The 12,158-nt window shown below is 37.2% G+C and overlaps 1 pseudogene; it reads left to right on the top strand.

The window, feature by feature from the left end:
* LOC121324446 overlaps window positions 1-12,158 on the top strand; it is a 179,936-nt pseudogene that overhangs the window by 97,857 nt on the left and 69,921 nt on the right.

The following is a 12,158-nucleotide window of genomic DNA, read 5'->3' as shown; positions in this document are numbered from 1 at the left end:
GGAGGCATCTGACCAAAACTCTGAATCCTTTTCACTCATTCCCTTGCCTGGAACATCCTCTTCACAATTTCTACATTTATTCAAATTGCTTGATCCAAATCTTATTTCACAGAACTTGGGGCAAAATAATTTCATAGGATACATTCTGTTTTCACGTGCCACTGTTTTGTGAGGATTTGATAACTGTGATGCTACAGTCAGAACCTACTTCGTTCGACTGTTTGAACAAATGCCACCTTTCAGAGCACTGTTTGTGGTGCCAGATTATGAATGTTTCAGAAGTTTTTTCTTAAGATTTTTCCAGTCCTTCACACCATTTTCAGTGAAAGCGGGGTCTTTTGAACTTCTGAAAAAGTGTCTTCAAGGAAAGCAGAAAACCGCATCTGCCTGCTTACTGTACTCTAAATATGAAAACATATTTTAATATTCAAACGAAAATGAATGTTTTTGCTTACCAAAGACAGTTTTTGCATACACAGATAATCAAGGCTGTGACGGTCCTGTTGCAGTATCACCAAGGTCCAAAATACAGGATTTAGTTGCATTTCAAGGAGACAATGCTTGGCAGGTTTAACATTAATTTTTCCAGCTGATCTGAGCCCCATATGGATATTCGCAAATTACGGTAAGAGTGCAGTTTGTTTTTTTTTTGCAAATATACCTTATGAAATACGTTCAATGCCCCTAATTAAGAACCAATTCTTACGTCATACAAAAAAAAAACTTGGTTATTCACAGTATCTTCGTAGTGAGTGTGAGATTATGAAGCTTAATATTAAGTATCAACAATTCTTTACAATTAGTTGTGAATTATGGACATCCAATGACATCCCAAATTGGACTAGGTCACTGATTGACTGCAGAACAGGTTAACCAGCTTTTTTTGTTTAAAAAAACAATAGGAGGTGTCAAAAAATTCTAACACGCATTTTATCCGATTGCTTAAATAGCATAACATTTTTAAAGTATCACCGACACAATTTGAATGTGTTAAACCTAATCATAGCCTAATTCGGATCATAGTCTCATTATGTACAGATTATTCATTATATGCAATATATATATCTTATATATATATATATATATATATATATATATATATATATATATATATATATATTACCCACTGGGTATCTGTGTTTTTTCTAGCAGTAATATACAAATAACAAATTATAAGTTGTTCTTGATCTGAACTGCACACAGGCCTTTTCCGTCACTACTGATTCTCTTCTTGCATTCTTTGGGCAGACATAAATTCCAGATGCTAGAGGATGAGGATTTGGCAGCAGACTTGCACAGGACCAGTTTGATCTGGTTCTGTAGAGGGCTGCTGTTTTTGCTGTGGCTGTTTTTAAAAAAAATCCTAGCTACATGTTTGCCATTTGTGAACTATTAATAATTTTTAAATGATTTCTAACATTTGAAACACTTATAACCTAAGGCTTGTTTGTTAAAGGTCCTTTTTTGGATTCTAAATGTTTTCGGTTGTTATTGATCTCTTATCCTTTACACAATAATTGACTGTCACGTTATATTTATATTCACTTGATGTGGGCTAAAGTTGTTTAACTGATCTCAGTTGACTGTTTAGGTTAGGCTTGTGTACACAGGATAGAAATCAAAGTTTTGGGAGTGTTAACACTGCAGTGTAATGTGGATAACCTTTTATTTTCTCAATCTGTTTCACTTGAGGTCTTTTTAGATATCTTCTATGCAGTTAATTGGAACAAGATGTCAGTAATGGTATATTTAACGTTTTTGTGTTAACTTCAGCTTCCTGTACAAACTGGTGGTTGTTATAATGTGCATGAACGTAAATAAATATATGGGAGTTATTTTATATTGTATTTTTTTTTCAGCTCCTGTTTACTCATGCTGGCTGTGTGTAAACCGTTCTTCAGTAACAAGGCACTGCTACTTAATTATTTCATGAATATTAAATAAAAGCTGTTTTTATTTATTTTTGTACTACTGATGTGTGTTTTTAAGTGAGGAAACACTTAAAAGCACTGTTATTTATTAGAACCAAGACCAGTCATACAGTATACTTCTACTCTTTCCCTTAACCAAATGATGAATATTGGATGAAGTTAACATAGGGCTGCCAGAAAAAAAAAAAAAAAAAAAAAAACCCATAAAATTAATGATTTGGGGGCAAAATATTAATTAGAGCTTGCTTGGTGTGTTATGGGGCCTCTAGAGGTTCTTTAAAATCCATGTGGCCACATCCTGGAAATAACAGGTTTTTCAAAATGGCGGAGCCAAGTGCACCTCAGTGTTTTTTCCCTTATAAAGTGTCGTCTCACCATGGGCTCAATGTTATTTTATTCTGCTGACAAACCTGGAAAATCCAAGTAGTGCACCCTAGTCACAGCGCATTTCAATGTCCATTGAAAGCAATGGTTCTGTTCTGGAGACATGGAAATGTGCTTTTGGCAGCAATACATTTAGAGTGCAGGATGTTGAAATGCGCTATACAGATGAATATCAGTGAGAAGTGGACTCAGCTCCGCAATTTGAAAAATTGGTAACTTTCTAAGGCCTGCAATATGACTTTCCAAGAACCTCCAGAACAGGGTTAGACTCCTATAGAAAAAAGTGACTCTATAGGGTTACACAGTGTAGAGCAAAGGTGCATGTGTTCCTATGTGCAAATGGTCTTGGGATCTACCAGGCTCCTAGTGGGGATCAGGGGGAAAGCCTGGGTTTTGTTTCACATTTACACTGCCTCGTTACGTCTAAAAAGATGAAGATATTAATTGGGGAGCCTGGGTCCATGAAAAATTATACTGTTAGTTCTATGGGACAGTGTTAATCTGCATGGAAAGAAGTATATTACGTGAAGATTGGGACTAAGTTGTAGCCTACCAATAATTAGTATAATAATTAGAATTAATAGAAGAACATGCTAAATTGTAAAATGCTGCAATCTCTCTGTTCAGTAGATTTTCTATGCAAGGTTCCCAGCCTAGAATAAAGAAAAGGAGACTCTCACTCTCTAAACTAGGAAGACTAGCCTTGCCTGTTCTTGAGAAATATTATTTGGCTGGAAGGCTATATTCGGCCCAACACTGGATTTTCTAAAATGTTAATGCTGGATGTACCACATGAAACCATATGGAAAACAATCTGACAAGTCACATCTCCTAAGTGGTCCCAAACACAAAATGGTTTAAACATGTAAAATAAACAGTTATTACATACACTAAATGTGTGGTATAATGTGAGGATTAATATTTAAAACTCAAGAACAAGTACATATCTACCGCAAAAAAAGAGAGGCAACTTACAAGGCCTTGACTCACTGTAAAAACCTCTACAAACCAGTTATCACGTCATCTTCAGTTGACAGTGCTGCTTATCAGTACAAGACTCTTGTGACTGTTTAGCCAGAGAGCAGACACAGTAAAAGGAAAGGGTGCGCTGGCAACATTAAACGATGAAGTATTGGGAAAATTAAAATAGGATACTATTCAAGGTAAACAGTGAAGAAGTAAGTGTCCACCCCCTAACACTGCTCCAGAACCCCCTAAAAAACTACATAGGCGTAATTATTCTACTTGGGGTGGGTCATCTCATCTTACCTGATTTTGTATATGGACTAATAAGAACAAGTAGAACAAATGTTTATTGGCTGAGTGTTTTGGAATAAAACCACCGTTTAATGTAAATTAAAAAAAAATTGATTCAGTTTTCAAATTATATAAAACATTATATATACAATATACTTACAACATAATATGAGTGAGATGGTTGGATGGCAGCTTTCAGTATCATATAAGTTTTAGAAAACTGGCAAAAGGGCAGAGTGCTGGGTAAACAAGTAGAAGTACTTTAAAATAAGACATGAATCCAGGTTATTATAAAGAAGTTGGGTGGGGTTACTAACCCCTGTGTTGAACCTCACAGACATGCACACACTTCTACACAGCATTAACCTTGCATGCATGCTGCAGTACTGCACAAGCCATCATACATTCTCAGGCCACAAATTCCATAACACATAACATCTCCAGCTATGTATTGATTAACAATCAGGATAGTGTAATTGTTCCTGTTTGTTTTTAGTATGAAGGCATGACGTGTGAACATCAGCAAAGGGATTTTTTCTGCACAATCTCAGAAGTTACTTTTGAGTTCTTTGGATGATTGCAATGTTAAGTTATCAAAATTAAGTGGTTGGATAATCAGTGTGTTTTTCTTTTCTTTTTTTTTTTTAATCGATGGCCTTAGATTTCTCAGAGAGTAAGGCTAGTTGATTCTTACTGCAATGCCTTTTTTATAATGGACTAACAGTTACTTATGAAGACTGAGTTCCCATAATACTAATGTGTTTATGCCATGGTCCTAATTTTAGTTTCAATGTCATTGGTATTGAACAAACACACTGCCCACAGTGTACCAGCTCTCTGGTCTGCACCTCTGTGATGTGGGTGATGGCCAGATAGCCTCTGATCCTTTCCATAATCCCTCTATTGTCACAGTGGTGTCAGGCTTAGAGAAAGGGGGTTTGGATTATCTCTGTGCACTAAAGGGAGAGTGGGAGTGTTTTTTTTAGTTACATTGCAGTTCATTCCACTCTAGCAGACTGCAATAAATCTCCTAAACCTGTTGCATAAATTGGCTGCTTTAAACGATGTGTGAGGGGAGTGTCTGACCATGTCTGTTTTCTTGTGATCTGTATGTGGCCATGCACGTGTGCTTTTATATACTCTATACACCGCCTGCACAATTTATAAGAAATACTTTTGTTTGCTTTGTCAGCTGTCATAGCGGAACTTTTGCACTAGGCTGATGGTTACCACGATGGTAGATATTAGCATTTTTTCAGATTTCCCCCCAGTGTCCAGTCCTGGAATCAGTCAATACTGTTAGCTGTGCCTCATCTAGGTGATTTTTATTTTTTTTTTCAAACTGCTACATGCAATGTTTGTGGGCTTGGTCAGACCTGAAATCTGGTTATATTGTAGGGCCCCAGGTGTCAGAATGTGCCATCTGGTACGGTGATAGACCTTCCCTCTGGATATATAGCATTGAGTGGCCTGCGCCACCAGTCTTACTGCACCTTTAAAGTTGTAATAACTAAGGTTTTAAACCCTATTCTTTAGGGAGGTGTACTGAAAAACACTGTATTGGCTATCGTTCAGTAAATACAAGTTTTAATGTGTCATTGTCGTTTGTTCATAATAATTGTTTGAGCACCTGATAGTCAAGTGTTTCTCCTAAATTCAAAGTGATCTGAAACAACCTACATTTTTAATTTTCCATTTACTGGGACAGTTCTTTTCGTTCATGAGGTGTTACTGACCCTTTCTTGTCTACTATATTTTCTTAACCACTAAACACAATAGAATCTCCTCCATGCTGGTCTGCAGGTTTTAGAGTATGTTAATGCTCTTTTTGTCCTTTTTCAGAGCATATATAACCTTATGTCAGCCACATGTCTGCAAGTTTTAGCAAAGCACAATTGTAAAGCACGGACGAGAAGGTGGTTTATTGTGTTTTACCTTCTGAGTCTTTTCAAAGTGAAGAAAATGCACTCAACTGAGCTAAGGAAAGCAAAAACAGTGCTGAAGCCCCAGTGAATGAGAATCCTAAAATGCACCAAATGCATAGAAGTGTTGGTCTATAGATTGTTTAATTAACTCCTGTTGTTTGAAAGGATAAACAAAAATGGAAGATTTTACAAGAGTAGAACCAAACAACTTAACTAATTCAAGATTTTATGACAGCGGAATTGAATTTTCTCAAAGAATAGGAGTTAATTCAGGAGTGGAGCAAACGTTTTGAAAACATGGCCTCTTGTTTCTTCCTTGTGGACTTCATTCTCCAGCCCTGCCTGCCCATTACCTTTTGACAGACTTTTACATGTGCGTCCTTGTGGACAGACAGAAGGCTTTAGTCTCCAGTGCTGTTAGTACCTCACCTTTCAGAGACATTGTACTCAACACTCAGATCATTCTTTCCTTAAAAAAAAAAAAAAGTGAGCTCTGAAATCTGATGGAAGACTGGAGTGCATTTTTTTAAACCAGGCTTAGTCCAGTATCTCGAAACGAATACGGCAGAGCCCTGCATAATGGATAAACTTCCTGTCTTTGGAAGGATTTATAAATATTTGGGGTAGAATAACTAGTCAACAGTCTCTAAACACTTTAATTTATTACCTCAGAGTCCTACTTTTCATTAATGTTGCCTAGTATCGACTGGTCGCAACTATCCAAGGGTTTTTTTTAGTCTTAGTTTGAGTTTACTGTATTTTTCTACCCAAGCTTTTAGCAGTATAAAAAGTCTTGTATTTATGTTTTTTTTAATTTTTTTTATGTGTTTCTCCAGTACAGTAACAGCACTGCAGCATGTTTTATACAGTATACTTGATATGTACAAGGCACATGGTTTATTTGAGGGCAGTTTACATCTATCTCTTAAGTAAAACTTCTGATTTTCTGTTTTTACCGATAAAAACCAATAAAACCAACAAATATGAAATCGGTGTATAGCCAATAAACACTGGAAAACACTAGAAAAGCACTGGAAATGGTTACTCATTCCACATTGACTTTCCCATTTAAAAACTACCTTTCCCAGTGCAGCTGGGCAATGCGCCTCTTTCCTGACTTGTATTTATCTTTGATTTGTTCTGAATACTTTAAACCCACCCCAACTACAGAGTGGCAGCAAATTCTTACATTCCTATTGGAGTCTTTGCTTGCGAGATTTAAAACGAGATTACAATTAGAAATGGAGGCTTGTTTGCAGGATTTAAAGCTGGTATTACATTTCAGATATAGAGGATTTAAAACAGAATTGCAAATTGTGGCGAAATGTAAAGGAATGCCTAAACTAAAAAAAAAAAAATGAAAAATGTCCCAATGACAATAAGGAATTTGTTGTGGAAGACAGCAAAGGAAAGAAGGTACAACTTAAGTGTGCAAGTACTGTCGAGTTACTATACATCTTTTGACAAGCATTTTGGAAAGTAACCGAAAACAATAATTTCATACAGTATATAAAAAGCAAAAGTTCTGAAAAAAAATTGTTACATAAAACTCGAAAATATCTAAAAAATAAACACAGAAAAATGAAATAAATAAAAAAATGAAAAACGGAAGCCCTAATTATAAATCACAACCCACATGGTTACTAACACATTTGTTTTGCCTTTGTCAGCAAAAGTTGATGATGCAGTTGAGCCAAAGGTTGTATGTTAGGAGTGTCTCACTTTGTAATAAGTGTAGGCAAAGAAAGAGAGGCAAATCAGCTCTAGTTTCCCCAGACCCCTCTACTCGCTATTTTGACCTGTAATGACTATAAAACCCTCACCATGTTCAACAATCTAATAGTAAAACTGCTGTAATTAATGTGAGGGGAAATTGATCTAAAAAATGTATGTAACTGTATACCAGAACGTGTTCGGGTTAGATAAACTAATCAGATTCCCTTAAAAGAACAACTAGCACATATTTCCAAGTTCACTTACACATATGTTCCTTGACAACCATCCGTATTGGATTACATTCAGCATGATGTTTAGCCAGCACTGCTGATTTCAAAGCAGCTCACTATGTGTACATTAGATCTTAGCAGTGTTTTCAAGCTAATAAGGCCTTATACCTCTTTCTAATGTTTTTTTTTTTTTTTAAGTTGTTTTTATTGGAAGTCTTTAAGACAACATGTTAATATTCCTGGTAGTTAAATTGAAACATATATAAATATTAGTACAGTGAGTGAAATTGTTAAAAAAAAGATAAAAAAAAAAAAAAACTTGCTTTGTTTCAACACTAACTCCTACAATACAATTAAGGTACACAGCTCGCTTCCAGTATTTCAATATTAGGGTCTGTTCAGGAAGGAGCAAATGACATTGCAGTTAGAGCTCCACACAGGTTCTTATTTTCACTGTTACCTGCATAGAGGTAGAAGAAAAAAAACGAGAGGCTCTAGTCTAGTTATTTTTAATGGGAATAGGTTTTGGGAGGAGGTTACCATTTGTTACAGTAATGGTGAAGTGAAAATAAAACATTGCATGTATAAACAGGGCTGACCTTTCTTCGTATCCTAATCAAATATTTTTAGCCTCAGCAGCTATGGTGTAATGACTTCATTCATGCCCAGACGTCACAAAGCACTGTACATCAAAGATGAATCTCTTGCTTTGCTTGTTTTGACCTGCCACGGCAGCTACGGTTTGTTACTGCCCCCCCCCCCCATTGTATCTTTTCCCATTGAGCTCTCTACCTGTCATAAACGTGTGTGACCCCCAGCTTTACTGGTCATGAAACCTGTTGGGAGTAGTGGTTTTGGGGCAGCTCCAGTCTTCCCTACAGTCGGCACACTGGTTTCACTAGTGCAAAATACCCCAAGATCTTATCTCCCTAGCTTCCTTTAGTCTTTTCTTTCACTTATTCACCCATTAAGGCAGGGCAGAAACTTGTCGCACTACAATAGCAATGTTAAGCTATCTGGTGAGTTAATCCAGTACTTTGCCTCTTGTGAACTTTCATGCTTGTTTAAAGTGTCCAGTCATTGAGTTTGCTGGGAACCTTGCAGGCTTGTTTATCTGTCAAGCCCCCACAGGATTATGGAGTTAACGTCAGGTCAAGATCAAAGCAACCACGGTCTTCTGTAACTTTTCAGCCCAGACCCTGTGTGACAAGCCAGTGTAATAAATAAGGGACTGAGCTTCCTTCCAGAGCAAGGATGAGGGAGTTATTGCAGTAGTAAAACAATGCTTCCCTGAACTGCACAGCTCAATGCACTGTTTCCTGTTCATATCAAACATGGTAATGGTTCCAATGAAGCCTAACTTGTTTAACCTCAGAGACGTACATAATATATTGCAGGCAACATTTTAAGTTAGAGCCTTTATATTAAGGTTGAGTGTTTATTTAACTCTTTCAACGCTGCAGACCTGTATTCACATCAGGGAAATGTTGTTATTTGTTTTTCAGTATAAAACACACAATTTTATTCTTTCTGTGTAGTTACTTAGTACTGAAAGAATTTTAGGACCTCTTTACAACCTTGTAGTTCAAACATTACCTAATTCAATATGCAAAACTAAGCAACATAATATCATAGACTATATTGTAGGTTTTTATTGTGTCATACATTGCCCTGCATAAAATACAGCCAACCCTCCTGCACTACACCAACCAAATGTGTAGTGAAATGTTAATGGCATATATTTTTAATTTTGCTAAATAGTTTTTATCAATGTCCTGGAAAAGGACCTTCAGTAAACACACACATCTGCAGGAAATGCGGTTCTCTGATAAGCAAGTGACAATGACTTGATTTATAAAACATGTCATCTTTTCCAGGTGTATCAAACTGTATACAGTACATTAGGAATAACTTCCTCAGATGTGGGTGTTATCACTGGGCAATGCCTTTATTTTGACTGTTAAAAGCCTGCAGCTTTGATTCAGAAATGATCAGCCACAGCAGTGTGGTCTGGTGAGCATGTCTCTAGGCTGTGTTATTTCTTAAGGAACACCAATCCCCCATCACACAGACAACAACACACAAACACACGGACACCCAGCAGAGACTCGTCTTTTGTCTCTTGGCTTCCTAATAATGCCTTGTAATTTTCCCATGGCTATGCCAGCCTGTGCCTCCATGTAATTAAGTTCTGTGGTGAATGGATAAAGTGGGTAGATGAAGACACATAATATAAATGTCATCCCAATCTCCACCAAGTTACTACAGTAACCTATACTTCCAAGTCAACATTGTCTCATATTTAGTTTAATTAGGTCTAATCTAATACGGACCTGCTATGTACAGCACTTCTTTTAATAATAATTATATATCTGATTCAAACTTGATACATTAGTCACTATGCAACTGGTTCACTACAGACACTACAGATATACCTTGATCAAATGTTTGTACTTCATACCAAAAACAACTGTAACTTGTTTATTATTATTATTATTATTATTATTATTATTATTATTATTATTATTTTAGTGTGATATGTTTTACTGTGATATTTTTTACAGCATTATCATTATCATCATTATTTCAATATCTCTAAAGCAGATCCCTGGTATTTACAGAAAGTCGCAATGCCCAAAGTGTAGCAGCCTGCTGGAGCTGCTTCAGAGCCCTGCATGGGGACAATAGGTCTCCTGTTCAGCACTGCCAGCTCTGCCTGTTCAGAATGGGTTTCTTTGGAGAGAAAATAGAAGGGGGATCGGTAGGGGGCAGGAAGCTGAGAGCCTATGGGAACACAGCGGCCCTTTTGGAATTAAAACACTAATTCAGCTTTGATCTGAGGGATTTTATTCAGGCCACAAACCCCCTTTCCTTTTCTTGTTTTACAGCCAGCCGTGGATGAGTATTCTGAATGAGGTAGTAGTGTGGCCTAGTTTTTTGAGCTGAGAACTAGGAGGAGATATGACCTTAGTGATTATAGCTCAGGACTGGGAGGCAGTGTGGTCTAGTGGTTAGAACTGAGGACTAATATAAAGCCCAAGTTTAAACTTGGGTCTGTGTTGTGTTGTATTGATTGGCAAGTATTTTGACCTCATTTATCTTCTCCTCCTCTCCAAACTGTAAATAAAGGGAGTAGTAAAACTAGAAGCAGAACTTACACTGAAATTAAGGGTATTTATTTTTTCTTCCAGTATAATTTATGTGTAAAAATATTTCAAAAGATGAAAAGGAGGGAAAACTAAGTTGAAAGGGAAGAATAAAGCATTTAATTAATTCTCAGAGACACTCAGGCAGGAAATTGTTGCCTATTCCTCCTAGTTTGTTTTCCTGAAAAGATTTGCAGGATTTTTTTTTTCTCTGTATTTTTTTTTTTCACAATCTTGAATGGCGACTAGCCCAGGGGTGGCTCTGAGAGATGGGGATCAACAATAAACCGTTTCAGTCTCTTTGTGTACACAGTTAAAGAACAGAAGAGGATTGGGGGAGGAGGGGGAGCGCTGTGATCCACGGAAAAACAGAGACTCAAAGCTGAAGTCTCTTAACTCTTTGCTGTCAGACAGCAGCCAATAACAGGGACTATTTGATTCCCAGTCTGGGAACCACTCTGCAAGTATCCACATATAAACAGCTCATGAGATAAAGTCTCCAAAATACAGACCAATGATTCAACCAATTTTTCATATTTCTGGTTGTTTGATCAATAACTGCAAATCGTATTGGTAGTCTAGCTGGACTTCCAGTCTTTATCACTAATCAACTACTTGTAGCCCCAGGGTCAAACTGTGGGTTCACACAACCTCATAATACGAGTGATGTTAGCTGTGCAGTTGTTCTTTAAAGTATTCATCAACAGAGACACCCTTCCTACTTGTGATTTTCATCTAGAACTATTAGATCACACTACCTATAGGCCTAGAGCTCCAACCACTAGGAAACACTTTCTCCCAGCCCTCAGTCCCAACACAGGCCTATCTCTACACCACCCCAGGGCTAGCACAACCTCAATTGCTGAAGTCCACGTACTGAACCCCACCACCTAACTCGTTTCTAACGTGCAAATTGGCAGAAGTAAAACTGCTTTTCTCTTTCTAACCTACAGTAAGAGTTCCATCAGATCCAAAACCACAAGAAGCCTCTGCATTTCATCTACCCCCTCAATGTCATTTTATCCAAGCGTCCAGGCAGAACCAGCCAGCTCAGGACAGTAGCAGCTGTGGCCTACTTATTTACAGTAGACTCCAGAAGGGTAACCTTTTCACTCCTTGGTTGAACGAATCAGTGTAACTCTGAGATGTGTGTTATTAGAGCTGATGTACAGTCTCTAGGGTCAGGGTGAATGTCAAAGTAGTGGTTAAAAGTTTAGGCTCAGAGGTTACTCTTTACATTTGCATAATAGTTCATTTTAGAGGAGGTTGTGGACTTAGTAAAGCCTTAAAAGAATACGCTAAGGTGAGCAAGTCATGTCTTTGAAGGTGGGAGTTGGGGGTAAAGAGGGTGGTGTGATAGTAAGCAACTTGGAACCCTTCAATCAAATATATGGTAGACAGCATCTAATAACTTCCACCCAAGGGTAATCGTAATATTTGACAAACCTATATGTAAAAAGGTAACACAACTCAAAACCCACGGCTGCTATTGTAGTCTTGGAAAACATAACTAAATCAGATGCTGAAACTATTTAATTGTTTGTACAAGGGTTATATTTTGTAAAGTCA

Source organism: Polyodon spathula, chromosome 12 (genome assembly GCF_017654505.1).
Source record: "Polyodon spathula isolate WHYD16114869_AA chromosome 12, ASM1765450v1, whole genome shotgun sequence".
NCBI classification, from domain to species: domain Eukaryota; kingdom Metazoa; phylum Chordata; class Actinopteri; order Acipenseriformes; family Polyodontidae; genus Polyodon; species Polyodon spathula.
This window is presented reverse-complemented; position numbering and strand designations above follow the sequence as displayed.